General features: G+C 43.4%; 1 long non-coding RNA gene across 2 annotated transcripts in view; it reads right to left on the minus strand.

Moving 5' to 3' along the window:
- LOC138446566 (uncharacterized) overlaps window positions 1-13,159 on the minus strand; it is a 75,863-nt gene extending 62,704 nt beyond the window's left edge. For both annotated transcript variants that reach the window (XR_011259395.1, XR_011259396.1), the window contains exon 1: window positions 12,968-13,159. This is a non-coding gene — a long non-coding RNA (uncharacterized lncRNA). The remainder of the gene's footprint in view (window positions 1-12,967) is intronic.
- Window positions 13,160-13,663: the final 504 nt, after the last annotated feature.

Consider the following 13,663-nt stretch of genomic DNA (forward strand, 5'->3'; position numbering starts at 1 on the left):
AGCCAAGACTGGGTTATCAGGGCAGCTTCATACGGCCTCTGGCTTTCAGTCCTGGCCTTCATTCATCCTCCACCCTGGAGCCAGAGAAGCCCTTTAAAACCTAGATCTGCCATCACTTCTGTTACAGACTGAATAATGCTCCTTACCCCCAATTTCTCTGTTGAAGCCCAACCTCCAGGACCTTACAATATGATTGTATTTGGAGTCAGGGCCTTTAAAGAGGAGATTAATGTAAAATGAGATCATAAGGGTGGACCCTAGTCTGATATGACTGGTGTCCCTATAAGAAGAGGCTGTGTGGACACATACACATGGAGCAAAGACTATGTGAGAACAGAGGGAGAAGACAGCCATCTCCAAGCCAAGCAGAGGGACCTTGGGAGAAAACAAGCCTGTTGACAACCTGACCTCAGGGTTGTAGCCTCCAGAACCATGAGAAAATCAATTCCTACTGTTTAAGCCACCAGGCCTGCAGTATTTAGCCATGGCAGCCGGAGCAGACTAGAGAGCCGAGACTCTCTCTCTCTCTCTTTCTCTGTCTCTCACTTTCACCCACTGCTGATATCCGGGGAATAGGTAGGTCAGAGGGTACTGTGGAAAGGGGACCTAGTTAGCAGCTCTAGCTAAAGGAGTTCCATCAATGGCTGAAGGCTGACCCTAGGAACAACTCTCCTCTATCGGCAAGATGATCTTCAGTTGCCAGAACTATCAATTACTAATCCACTTCACTCCTGACACAGACACTAAACACTCCACTGGCTTTTAGCTGAACAACAGGAGGCCCTACATCCACCCTGACCTTGACTTGGACACTATTTCCTATGACCTCTTCTCCTGTATAAGTCAAGGTTCCTCAAAATTCCCCAACCCTTCTGGCCAGTTGCTCTCCCAGCCCTACCCCTTCCTACCAACCCCGTAGAAAACAGTTTTTCTTGTGAACGTGTCACTATTCTCAAACCTGGTGAAGCATGACAATCACAAGAAGCATTTGAAGAGCAACATTCCTGGGCCCCAGCCCCAAAGATTCTGAAGTTCACCTGGAGAGAAACCATGGTCTGTTGCAACCTGTTCCTTTAGAGATGAGCCACACTCTCTTGGCCTCTCTGTGTTACAGTAAATTTATTTGAATTCTTAAACTAGCTTAAGTGAAAGTGAAGTCGCTCAGTCATGTCCGACTCTTTGTGACCCCATGGACTCTAGCCCTCCAGGCTCCTCCGTCCATGGGATTCTCCAGGCAAGAATACTGGAGTGGGTTGCCATTTCCTTCTCCAGGGGATCTTCCTGACCCAGGGATCGAACCCAGGTCTCCCGCATTGCAGGCAGACGCTTAAACCTCTGAGCCACCAGGGAAGCCCCAAACTAGCTTAACTATTCTCCAAACAGTGTCCTGGGATATATGAAACTTGATAAGCACCCATGTAAGGTCCTAGCTATAAGAAAGCAATTAGCATTTAAGCTGTTCCTCATAGTTGACACATACCTTCTTAGCCCTGCTCTCGTTTGCTTCTCCCAGCCCTGTGAAGGCAGGAGATAGAGCCTAGCCCCGAGACCTCAGCACCAGCAAGGACACCGGGATGAGGTCCTTACTCGGGCTGCGTGTTAGGAATGGCAATTGTTGAGGTGTAGCTCAAGCCCCTACACGCACAGAGCAGACGTGTGCCACTCTGCAGCATCTGCAGCTCTTCTCTCTGCCATTAAAATCACTACCTAGTGCTTTCTGAATTCCAAATGGAAGCTGGGGCAAAACTGATGTGGCCTAATAGACATGCGTTTAATAATTATTTCTTGAACGTCACCTGAGTGCCGGGCTCTCATCTAGAAGCTGGGTGACACGGCAGTAGCAAGCACATCAGGGTCCCAACCACACAGTATATTTCCTGAGAAAGGGCAGAGCCCATGGTCACTGCCCCTTTCAGAGAAGGCAGACCAGATGCCCAAATTCACGGTGGTAATGAGATGGATACTATGAACATCTCTGTCTGAAAAGCAATTATTTAAATAGGTTATCCTTAAACTAATACACAAAATATACATTTCCACTAAAACCACATGAAGAGAAACATTTTTAAAGCACGGTTTTACTACTGCTTTATAACTGTAGAGGAAAAGAAATAAAAGACAAAAAGTCTCAAAGGTTTTGTTTTTTTTAAAACTTCTAACCATTTGTCACTTGTGTGCTTTGTGCAAACCACTTCACCTCTTCCTGCTTCAGTCTCCTTACCTGCAAGATAAGAACTACAACAGCACCTGCCCCAAGGCTATTGGAAAGAACAAATGAGCCAACACCCCTAAGCAACCAGGACAGTGTCGGACATACAACATGCCAACCTGAAAACCCTTGCCACTTCCATGAAAATCGTGTTTGGAAGGCCTTTCTCTTCGCCTCTCAATGCTGGATTTTATTTTATCTTCTCCTTCTTGTGTCCTCTTAGGTTGCCTTTCTGCCTTTCCTGAGATTCACAATCACTCCCAATTTAATATCCACCATGAATTTAATTAAAGTTCTGTTAGCGTCTACCTCTTCTAGACCATTAATGAGGCTGTTAGATAAAATGTAATAAAGGTCCCTCGAGCAGCCCAGCAGACATTGCTATTAATCATTGTTTGTCTCCACAGCCTGTGTTCATACTTCAGGGCCATTTCCAAACCAGTTGAATAAACTCACCTAATATGACTTTGTTTTGTTTTCTTTTAAACAGTGTCAAGTGCCTTTTAAAAGCCATGGTATATACTGGCGCTGAGTGGGGACATGCCCTCTCCCCATACCTCAGCTGACACTTCTAGGGGTGGATCTGAGCACCTGTGGGCAGCGATGCCCCCTCCTCCATATTCTCCTTCATCACTAACCCCCCTCCCCCACATACAAATGAAAATCTTTCCAAATCCATGGTTAGAAATTCTGTCCTTGGGACTTCCCTGGGGGTCCAATAGCTAAGACTCTGCACTCTCAATGCAGGGGGCCTGGGTTCAATCCCTGGTCAGTTCTGCATTCTACAACCAAAAAGATACTGCATGTGACTGCAAAGACTGAAGATCCCATGTGCCTCAACTAAGACCCGGCACAGCTGAATAAATAACTATTAAAAAAACAGAAGAAGAAGGCAAAAGAAATCCTCCACATTTAAGAAGAGAAAGAAAGAAACTCTTCTCAATCTTCTCAAAAGTCTTCCCAGCCTCCCTGGAAAGGGTGGTGGAGGAAGTACATATTGTTATTAATGTCTTTACTTCTGGAACAAGGAAATTGATAGATTAAATATATCCCATTTTTAAAATGTGTTCCAGTCATATTTCTCTGGGTCCTCCAGGCCAGGTGAGACTGAGAGCAGCCTACCTGGGTGTGGCTATACAGGGAGTAGATAGGAAGAGAAGATTAAAAAAGAAGGAAGGAAGGAGGCACCAGGTGGAAAAGGTCACACTGAACACAATCCCCCGTCTTCCCCCAGAGCTGACTGATCCAACATTACTTCTCCCTGCAACCCACGCCTCCCTCTCCCTAAAGTGTCCGTGACAACCTAGCAGATGGGGCACAGCTGAGTTTATAAATACCTGCTCCCTCTCACCTTCTCAGGGGTCTGTGAGGTGTTTATACATGGTTTAGACGTACGGTCTAGGGTTTGAAGGCAAATGATCTGGGTGCTAGCCTTGACTTCAGCACTTACTATCAACTTTCTCACCGTGAATACAAATGTAGTAACACCTATTGCAAAGTGCTACAGCAAAGATGCTGAGAGATTGTATACCGTGACATCGAGCATCACTTCAAACCTAATTGCTTCTGGGGGAGAAAATTAGGTTATATTGATGAGGAATTTTTCAGAGAACAAAGAGAGGAAAATTTAATGAGTCTGTCAATTTTTGTACCTTTGATAGTTTCAGTTTAAATCATACTCTGATCTTAAATAACAGCCAAAAAGGACACTTGGGATGCTCTGGCCTATTGTCTTACTTGAATCAGGAAGCCCTGACAGCCTTGCTACTCAAAGTACGGTTCTTGGACCCCCAGCATCAGTATCACTCAGGAGCTGGTTAGAAATGCAAACCCCTGGACCCTACCATCAGTCTGTTATGACTTATATGTATGTTAAAGTTTAAGATCATTGCCCTACATAATACCCTTCACAGATGGTCTAAGAATCAATAACTTAGCCAAGCCGTAGTGTGTGTGTGTGTGTGTGTGTGTGTGTGTGTGTGTATGTGTGTGTGTGGAGGTGGGGAGAGTCCTAGGTATTAGAGCATTTAGATGCCATAGACCTCCTTTCCTTTCCAGAAACAATTGACTTTTGAGTAGGCCACTCTAAAAATGAAAGGAGAGCTCATACATTTATAAATCCTCATCTTACTTATTTTGAACTTGCACCAAGCTTGCTGATTCGTTTTTCCCCTTTCTGCTCTCTGAGTCACTTGATTTCCCCTATTTGTTTTTAAGTTTCCTCTTTGGGGAACTGGGCATTGCAGTGCCAGGAAGGATTAATCTTTATCCCATTTTCAACTCAGTTTCTGGATAGGTGGCAGTGTGCTCAGCCCCAGGACTGCCTGCAGTGGTGGGTGTGATGAAAACCCATGCATAATAAGGCCTGTGAAACTGTGAGTTCAAGTTCAACCAAAACGGAGAACAGAGTACAATCTAGGTTCCCCTTGGCTTCCAGTTTTTGTGCTGCCATCTGAAAATTAAAGACTGGCCTGCAGAACCCAAAGATGCCTTGCCCTTTAGTGGCTTCCCTGGAAGAAGATTCAGGAGAGCCCGAAACCCCTCCTTGCTTCTTTAAGCCTTTTTCAGGTCTTATCCCCTGCAAGAAGCCACATCACAAACTCCCATGTGCCTGAATCCCTCTAAATTACATATGGTCTCAGATTTAAATATATAATATATTTCAGAATTACTACAGTTTTTTCAACTAGATTAGAATTTTCCCAGGGAACAGAGGTCATGTCTCAACAACTTTAGGGAGGCATCAAGGTGACACTCAGGGCCATTAAGGGACTTTGTGTCTTAGAGACTTGAACTTCCCAAGCCTCTGTTTCCCCAGTTGTAAAGCAGAAATAATAATAATGATCATGAAATTAATCAGCAAATAAGGATTAACACGTAGAAAGTGCACACTGAAGACAACGGGCTACAGAAATCAGTCAAATCCAGCACGGCCACAAAACTCTTCTCTCCTTGCAGTGAAGGAGCGAGAAGGCAATAGAATGGCTGCTTGCACCATAAAATATAGGACCTGGTTTCCTTGGTAGCCATCAGTGAATTTCTATTCGTGCATTGAACAATTTGCACGTCAGCAAGAAGCCTTGAAAATGACCGCAGAGAGCTGGCTGAATGAAAAGTGGGGAAATGCCTAATGTAATCCAAGTGACAAATTCTCATTTTCCTGTTCTCTGAAATGCACGTAATTTCCCTGCAAGGTTCAGGTCCCCTCCTAGTGGGAAGAGCATTTGAATATCAGACAAAGCGGGGTGGAGGGTAGAGAGGAGACAGAAAGAGGACACCTGATTCAGACAGTAAAGTGAATGAGGGCAAAGCCAATCAGATGCTTCTGAAATATCTGCCTGTCTTCTAGAAACCAGGAGAAAACCAGGATGGGCCGCAGATGACAGACTGCATCTTGTTGCCTAGCACTGCCTGAAGTGACTGGAGCTGCTAGGCAACCCATCCTCCTGGGCTTGGTGCTCTAGCAAACACCAGACAGATGCTGCTCCTCCGCCACCCCACCACCCCTCACAGTTCTCTCATTTGAGAGATTCACACCTGGTTAATTTGTCCTCTGGACTTCTTTCCACTTGGATAGGGCACTGTGATGTGCAGGATTGCCTGTGTTCAAGTGAGCCTGGCTGCCAACCTAAAGAATGCCTCTTAGCAAAAAAACAAAAAAATGATCCTCTAAGAATTAAACTGTTAGGAGACTGAAGCCTGAAACTCTGGAGTGAAGGGCAAGAATCTGAACCATTTCTTGTAGAAATTATCAAATTCCCATCTGCATCAAAAGCAGATTGGTCTGGTACATTTGAGACTGTCCTGAGCCAGACTGCAAAGTCACCCATGTCTGTTCTCATCCCCCTGTATTGTCTGGAGAAAGGGGGTTGTTTTTCACTAGCAGCGGGCTTCCTCTGCCTATTCACAGGGTCCACTCTCTCCAGCAAGTCTGTTCAGGTGGGTGAAAGAGTTGAGTGCAAATGTAAATGACTGACAGCAGCTTACTCTTACCCTAACTTACTCTTCCCAAGAGTGCCTACATTATTAAGATGCAAAGTAGAACTGCAGGAAGAAGGTAGAGACAGCAATTTTTGCTCTCCTTTCTTCCCTCTCTTCCCTTTTGTTTATCAAAAATTGTAATACAAAAGTGGTGACCTCTTTAGCTGGGCTCCTTACTAGTTCCTGCTCTCCAGGAACCTCTGATGATAAAAGATAGTAAGCTATTCAAGCTAATATTGTTGATCATACACTATTAAAGAGAGTTACTCGCTCTAGTTTTGCCAGGTCTCAGGATTATTGGAGCTTTCTGGATTAATGAGATGAAGGTTTTCACTCTGAGCCAGGCTTTACTGTTTCTTCCTTTTCATTTATTCAATGTTAATAACTTTTTGAAGTGTTTTCACATCTACTAACGCACTGTTCTGTAAACCCCTATGCTCTGAAGCACATAAGTTAATTACAATGCTTTTCATTTAGGAGAGAGAAAGATTGAAGAAAACTGTAGAGCATAGTGGGAATGAATTTCAGTCCACAAATTCGAGTGCAATGGAAATGCCATTCTACTAAGGTCAGTTTAATTTGGAATTAGGACCCATCCCATTGAATCTGAAGAAACTCAATATCAGTCATAATCTCACTAGAACCCAGGAAGCTTGGGAAGTGCCTGGAAAATGAAGCAAAGACCCTTCCCCCCAGTCAGGGGGTAGTTGCTGTGGTTTTCTCAGATCCAAGCTCACATGGTTCACTGAAGTTCTTGCCTTCCACCTCACATGTGAGGCATGGAATCTTTGCCAAGTTCTGGAGTCCAAAGACCTCAAGCCTCCACTAACCTCACCTCTGAGGTCCCTGCTGCCCCTTCACGCTCTGATCGCCATCCCTTCCTGTCCTGAGAAAGTCATCTTTCCTTTGCTACACCTAAGACTGCTCTTCTTTCCTAACTCCCCCAATATGTTCCATCCCCACCGGTCTTTAGTTATGTCTTCAGTGGCTTAGATTTTAGGAAAATGCAAAAGCAATAATCTCCAACTGGTTCTTCTTTGAGTTTCACCAGTTATTTATTCTCAAGAATTTGAATCACATGTGACCAACAAGCCCTTAATTTCCAAAATATACAAACAGCTCATATAACTCAATAACAAAAAGACAAACAACCCAATAAAAAAAAATGGACAGAATATTTAAGTAGATATTTCTCCAAAGAAGATATACAGATGGCCAACAGGCAGATGTAAAGATGCTCAACATCTCAAATTATTAGAGAAATGCAAATCAAAACTACAATGAGCTATCACCTCACATCAGTCAGAATGGCCATAATTTAAAAGTCTACAAATAACATGCTGGAGAAGGTGTGGAGAAAAGGTAACCCTCCTACACTGCTGGTGGGAATGTAAATTTGTATAGCCACGTGCAGAACAGTATGAAGTTTCCTCAAAATACTAAAAATTGTGTTGCCGTATGATCCAGCAACCCCATTCCTGAATATGTATCTGGACAAAGCCATAATTCAAAAAGAAACATGCACCCCTATGTTCATAGCAGCTCTATTTACAATAGCCGAGACATGGAAGCAACCTAAATGTCCATCAACAGATGAATGGATAAAGAAAATGCGGTACATATACAGAACGAAATACTACTCAGACACGAAAAAGAAGGACACAGTGCCATTTGCAGCAACATAGATGGACCTAGGGATTATCATACTAATTGAAGGAAGTCATAGAGAGAAAGACAAATACCATATAATATTGCTTATCTATGGAACCGAAAATATGACACAAATGAACCTATCTACAAAACAGAAACAGATTCAAGACATAGAGAACAGACTCATGGTTGCCAAGGTAGGGATGGGAGGTGGGGGGCGGGGGGGGGATGGATTGGGAGTTTGGGATTAGCAGATGCAGATGCAAACTATGATGTATAGAATGGATAAACAACAAGTTCGTACTGTATAGCACAGGGGACTATACTCAACATCCTGTGAGAAACCATAATGGAAAAGAATATTAAAAAGACTGCATACATATATGAATCACTTTTCTGTATAGCAGAGATTAGTACACATTGGAAATCAATTATACTTCAATAAAATAAATTTTTTAAAAAGAAATTGAATCACAAATAGATTTGCACTAATGATATTTTTCGTGTCTTCATGTAATTTTCATTGAAAATTTTTGTGTAACTGACTTTTCAGCCTATTAACAGCTTGATTTGACTTAAAAATGCAATGCAAACGCAAAAATGCCTGAGATAAGGAAGAATAACACAGAGTACAAAAGCCTGTTTGAAACTGGTGAGGGTGGGGAGCACAGGAGGTGGAAACAGAACATAAAATATGTGTTAAAAGTCAAAAAAATATATTCAGCCTTAGAAGAAAGGAAATTCTGACACATGCTATTATGCTATAACACGGCTAAACCTGAGGACCTCATGCTAAGTGAAATAAGCCAACCACAAACGGTTGAACTCACTCCTATGGGTGTTTAAAGCAGTCAAATTTGTAGAAACAGAAAGTAGAATAGTGGTTGACGGAGACAGAGGGGAGGGGTGGTGGGGAGTTGTGGTTAATCGGAGCGCAGTTCCCATTCTGCAAGTTAAACACTCTTAGAGTGAGAGAGTTATTTGTCTATTTTTTCTTTTTTCACCTGTGACTTTGGTACCATAGCCAAGAATTTATCACCAAATCCTATGTTATGAATGGGCTTCCCAGGTAGCACCAGTGGTAAAGAACCCACCTGCCAATGTAGGAGACTTAAGAAACTCTTTAAGTTCAATCCCTGGGTCAGGAAGATCCCCTGCAGGAGGACATGGCAACCCACTCTAGTATTCTTGCCTGGAGAATCCTATGGACAGAGGAATCTGGCCGGCTATGGTCCATAGGGTCACGAAGAGTTAGACATGACTGGAGCAACTTAGCATGCAGGCACACCAATGTTATAAAGCTTTTCCCCTGTTTTCTTCAAAGCTTTTTATAGTTTTAGCTCTTATATTTAGGTCTTTGACCCATTTTAAGTTTTGTATATACCATAATGTAAGGGTCCAACTTGGAGAAGGAAATGGCAACCCACTCCAGTATTCTTGCCTGGAGAATCCTTTGGACAGAGGAGTCTGGCCAGCTACAGTCTATAGGGCCACAAAGAGTCAGACAGGACTGAAGCAACTTAGCAGGCATGCAAAGAGTCGGACACGACTGACTGAACTGACACCAGTGTTATGAGGCTTTCCCCCTATGTTTTCTCCAAAGAATGTTATAGCTTTAGCTCTTATATTTATGTCTTTGACCCATTTTGAGTTTTGTATATACCATAAGGTAAGGGTCCAACTTGGAGAAGGAAATGGCAACCTACCCCAGTACTCTTGTCTGGAGAATCCCATGGACAAGGAGCCTGGTGGGCTACAGTCCATGGGATTGCAAGAGTCAGACACGACTGAGTGACTAAACCACAAAACCAAGGGTCCAACTTCATTTGTTTTGCATGTGGATATGCATTTTCCCTGACACCATTTGCTGAAAAGGCTGTTGATCCCTCCACTGATCCGTCTTGGCACCTTGTCATTGACCACGAAGTCACTGACCACTTTTAACCCTGAAAATAATAGCAAATCAGCCCTACAATGTGTGTGGCACCCGCTGAATGCACAGCAGTTTGCTGAGTGATGATGAATAAAACACAGTTTCAAGGAGCTCAGAAGCACATACAGAAAGCCAGACAGAAAGCAAAATAACTACAATGAGGCAGCATGTGACAAGTGCTCAAAAAGAGGCACAAACAAAACCCAGAGGGGCCTGGAGGAAAGCACAGTTAATTCCAGCAAGGGAGACTGGGAAAGTTTTCATAGCACAGGAAGTTTCTAAAGCTCTCCCTTGGCATCAGGATTGGATTTCTTGATGCAGAGCTGGGTGTATATAGAAAAAATGAAAGGTACTAACATTTCTCATGTTAGCACCCCAGACATGGATTTGCAGAGCTAGTGAAGACAGGGATGATGATTGAGTTTGGGACAGGAAGGGAGGGAAAATGATGGGGAGGTGAGTTTCTACATCCCCTTTCCTAGAGTGGCTTTGCAGGGCTGGAGTGCCTCCCAACAGTCTCCAGAGTGATGCTTCAGCATCAGGACCAAAGTCCTATCTTTAAAGGTACCCCTCCCTCAGCACTCCAAGAAGCAGGCATAGCAAGATCTGGTCCAAAATTCCAGGTGGTTAACTTGTCAAAGCCCCTTGAGCCCCAAATGCTGACCCAGCCCATTTTCCACTGGGACAGAGCGCAGACATCTGGACCCAAGGGTCAAACAGCCCTGTCTGGGATCTCTGCGATCTGGCATGGAGCCAGCCAGCCAGTATGAGGCCAGGCCACGTAAGGGGCTCAGAGAAGCCACGGTGCCAAGTACAAGCAGCAGCTGAACGAGGAGATCACAGGGCTCAGTCACTCCATCGCGTCCGACTCTTTGTGACCCCATGGCCTGTAGCCCCACCAGGCTCCTCTGTCCACGTGATTTTCCAGTAAGGACACTGGAGCAGGTTGCCATGTCCTTCTCCTGCTGATCTTCCTGACTCAGGGACCGAACCCCCACATCTCTTGCACTGGTAGGCAGATTCTTTTACCACTGAGCCACCAGTGAGTGCTGTTCCCTCAGAGAGTCAGAAAAGTTTGGAAAGGAGACAGCTCCTAGGCTGGGCTTCTGAGCATGGGGCTTGGTGACTGCAGGGAGACAGAATGGGTAGGAGATGTCACAGAAGCCTGGTTGGTAGGTGGGGCTGGGGGAACAGCTTTGCCTCCTGCAGGAATGCAGAGTACATGCTTTGTTCCCCAGAGGGAAAAGTGGCCCTTTCACCAGGCTAGTGTTTTTGAAACTTTATGACCATGACCCAGAGTTAGAAGACATTTTACATCATGACTGCATACATGCACTATATACATAATACATGATTGAAATAAACATTTTACAAAATAACTCCTCCTGGAACATAAGCAATAAAATGTGTTGTGGTTGCACAGTTCCAGACTTTACAACATCAGCTCTAGAACTGGGTTTGGGAAGAGAGTTTGAGGGAGAATGGATACAGGTATATGTATGGCTGAGTCCCTTCCCTGTTCACCTGAAACTATTACAACTTTGTTAATCAGCTATACCCCAAACAAAATGTTTTTGATGTTAAAAAAATAAAAATAAAATTTAAAAAAATCTATGACCAAGAAAAATAGTGTATATTGTATACCTGATAACAAATTTGGGCTTCCCTGGTGGCTCAGATGGTAAAGAATCCGCCTGTGATTCAGGCGATCTGAGTTCAATCCCTGGGTTGGGAAGATCCCCTGGAGGAGGGCATGGCAACCCACTCCAGTATTCTAGCCTGGAGAATCCCCATGGACAGAGGAGCCTGGTGGGCTACGGTCCATGGGGTCTCAAAGAGTTGGACCCAACTGAGCGACTAAGCATAGCACAGCATAACAACTAATTTATTTAGTTGTTTATTTAGAAAGAAAAAGAAAGAACTCTGTTCCCCCCCCCCTTTTTTTTGGCTGCATTGGCAGCAGATGGATCTTAGTTCCCCAACCAGAAAATGAACACATGTCCTGTGCTATGGAAACCCGGAGGCTTAAACCACCGGACCACTGGGGAAGTCCCATCTCCATCTTTTCATTCCGTCATCCTCAGTATGCTGGCTACTTCCTTGACATCACAATACACCTGCTCCAGGAAACACTTCACACAGCTGATTTCAGAGATTTCAAAGCACCTGTTTTTCTCTCAGGTCTTTTTTTTAGAAGTAAAGAGACTTGTAGATTTTTTTAATGATGGCTGGAGAGGGTGTGGAGAAAACGGAACCCTCCTACACTGTTGGTAGGAATATAAGCTGGTACAGCTACCATGGAAAACACTGCGGAGGTTCATCAGAAAACTAAACATAGAATTACTGTATGATCCAATAATCTCACTCCTGGCCATATAGCCAGACAAAAGTATAATTCAAAAGATACATGCCCCTATGTGTTCACAGCAGCACTGCTCACAATAGCCAAGACATGAAAACAACCTAAATGTCCATTGACAGATAAATAGGTAAAAAGTATGTAATGCATATATGTAACGGAGCACTACTCAGCCATAAAAAACAACAAAATGATGCCATTTGCAGCAACACTGATACAACTAGAGATTGTCATACTAAGTAAAGTAAATAAAAAAGAGAAAAACAAGTACAATATGATATCATTTGTATGTGGAATCTAAAATATGACACAAATGACCTGTGAAAATAGTTATGAAACAGAAAGAATCACAGATAGAGAAAACAGACTTGTGGTTGCCAAGGAGGGGTTGGAGAAGGGATGGAGTAGAAGGTTGAGGTTAGCAAATGTAAGCTCTTACATAGAATGGATAAACAACAAGGTCCTATAGCATAGCACAGAGAACTATATTCAGTATCCCGTGATAAACCAGAATGGAAACGAATATTTTTAAAAGAATTTATATATATAACCAGGGAAGCCCAAGAATACTGGAGTGGGTAACCTATCCCTTCTCCAGCAGGTCTTCCCAACCCAGGAATTGAACCGGGGTTTCCTGCATTGCAGGTGGATTCTTAATCAGCTGAGCTAGCAGGGAAGCCCATTATCTAGGTTATTTATATATATATGAATCACTTGCTGTACTTCAGAAATTAATACCACACTGCAAATCAACTATACTTCCAAAAAAAATACTGTTAAAAACTTTTTAAAGTAAAGAAACTTAACCTAGAAGCCCCCTTAGCTTACTACTTACTCAGTGTGGTCCTCAGACTGGAAGCATGTGGATCTGTCTTCCCTAGGGACTTATTAGGTGGCTCCTCAGCTCCACCCCAGACCAACAGACTCAAAATCTACCTTGTAGAAAAATCCCAGGCGATTCACATGTGCAATCAAGCTTCAGAAATATCTCCACCGCTGATTTCCCCTCCTTGGTCAGAATTGCATCACATACTCAAACTAAAACCAGTTACTGGCAGGCAGGTTAGAATTTCCTCTACAGGCTTAGGTTAATCAAAATTGACTCCCAGAGGCTGAGGAGGAAGCCCAGTTTTCCTTAAAGCTGGATATCTGAATAACATTAAGACTCTATCAGTAAGAAAGAGAAGAGATGGGGTAAAGATTTTGGTAGACAGCTAAGAAAGTGTGTCCCAAGTAGACAGACAGATAAGCAGGGAAATTACAAAATAGTGTGGTAAGTGCTAAGACTGAGATATTAAATGTGCCAGTAGAGCCCAGAGGAAAAAAAAATCAACTAACTGCTTTGGAATGTTGAAGCAAACTTCAGTGAACAGGTATCACGTCAGGAGAATCTTAAAGGATGAATAAAAGCTTTACTGCAGACACCAGGGTGAAGGATATTCCAGGCAAAAGCAATAGCATGTGCTAAGACAAAATATGTTGCAGCATATTTCTCTTTTGCAGCTCTGTGAATTCCTCCTAAATCCATCAC

Source organism: Ovis canadensis, chromosome 10 (assembly GCF_042477335.2).
Source record: "Ovis canadensis isolate MfBH-ARS-UI-01 breed Bighorn chromosome 10, ARS-UI_OviCan_v2, whole genome shotgun sequence".
Taxonomy (NCBI): Eukaryota; Metazoa; Chordata; class Mammalia; order Artiodactyla; family Bovidae; genus Ovis; species Ovis canadensis.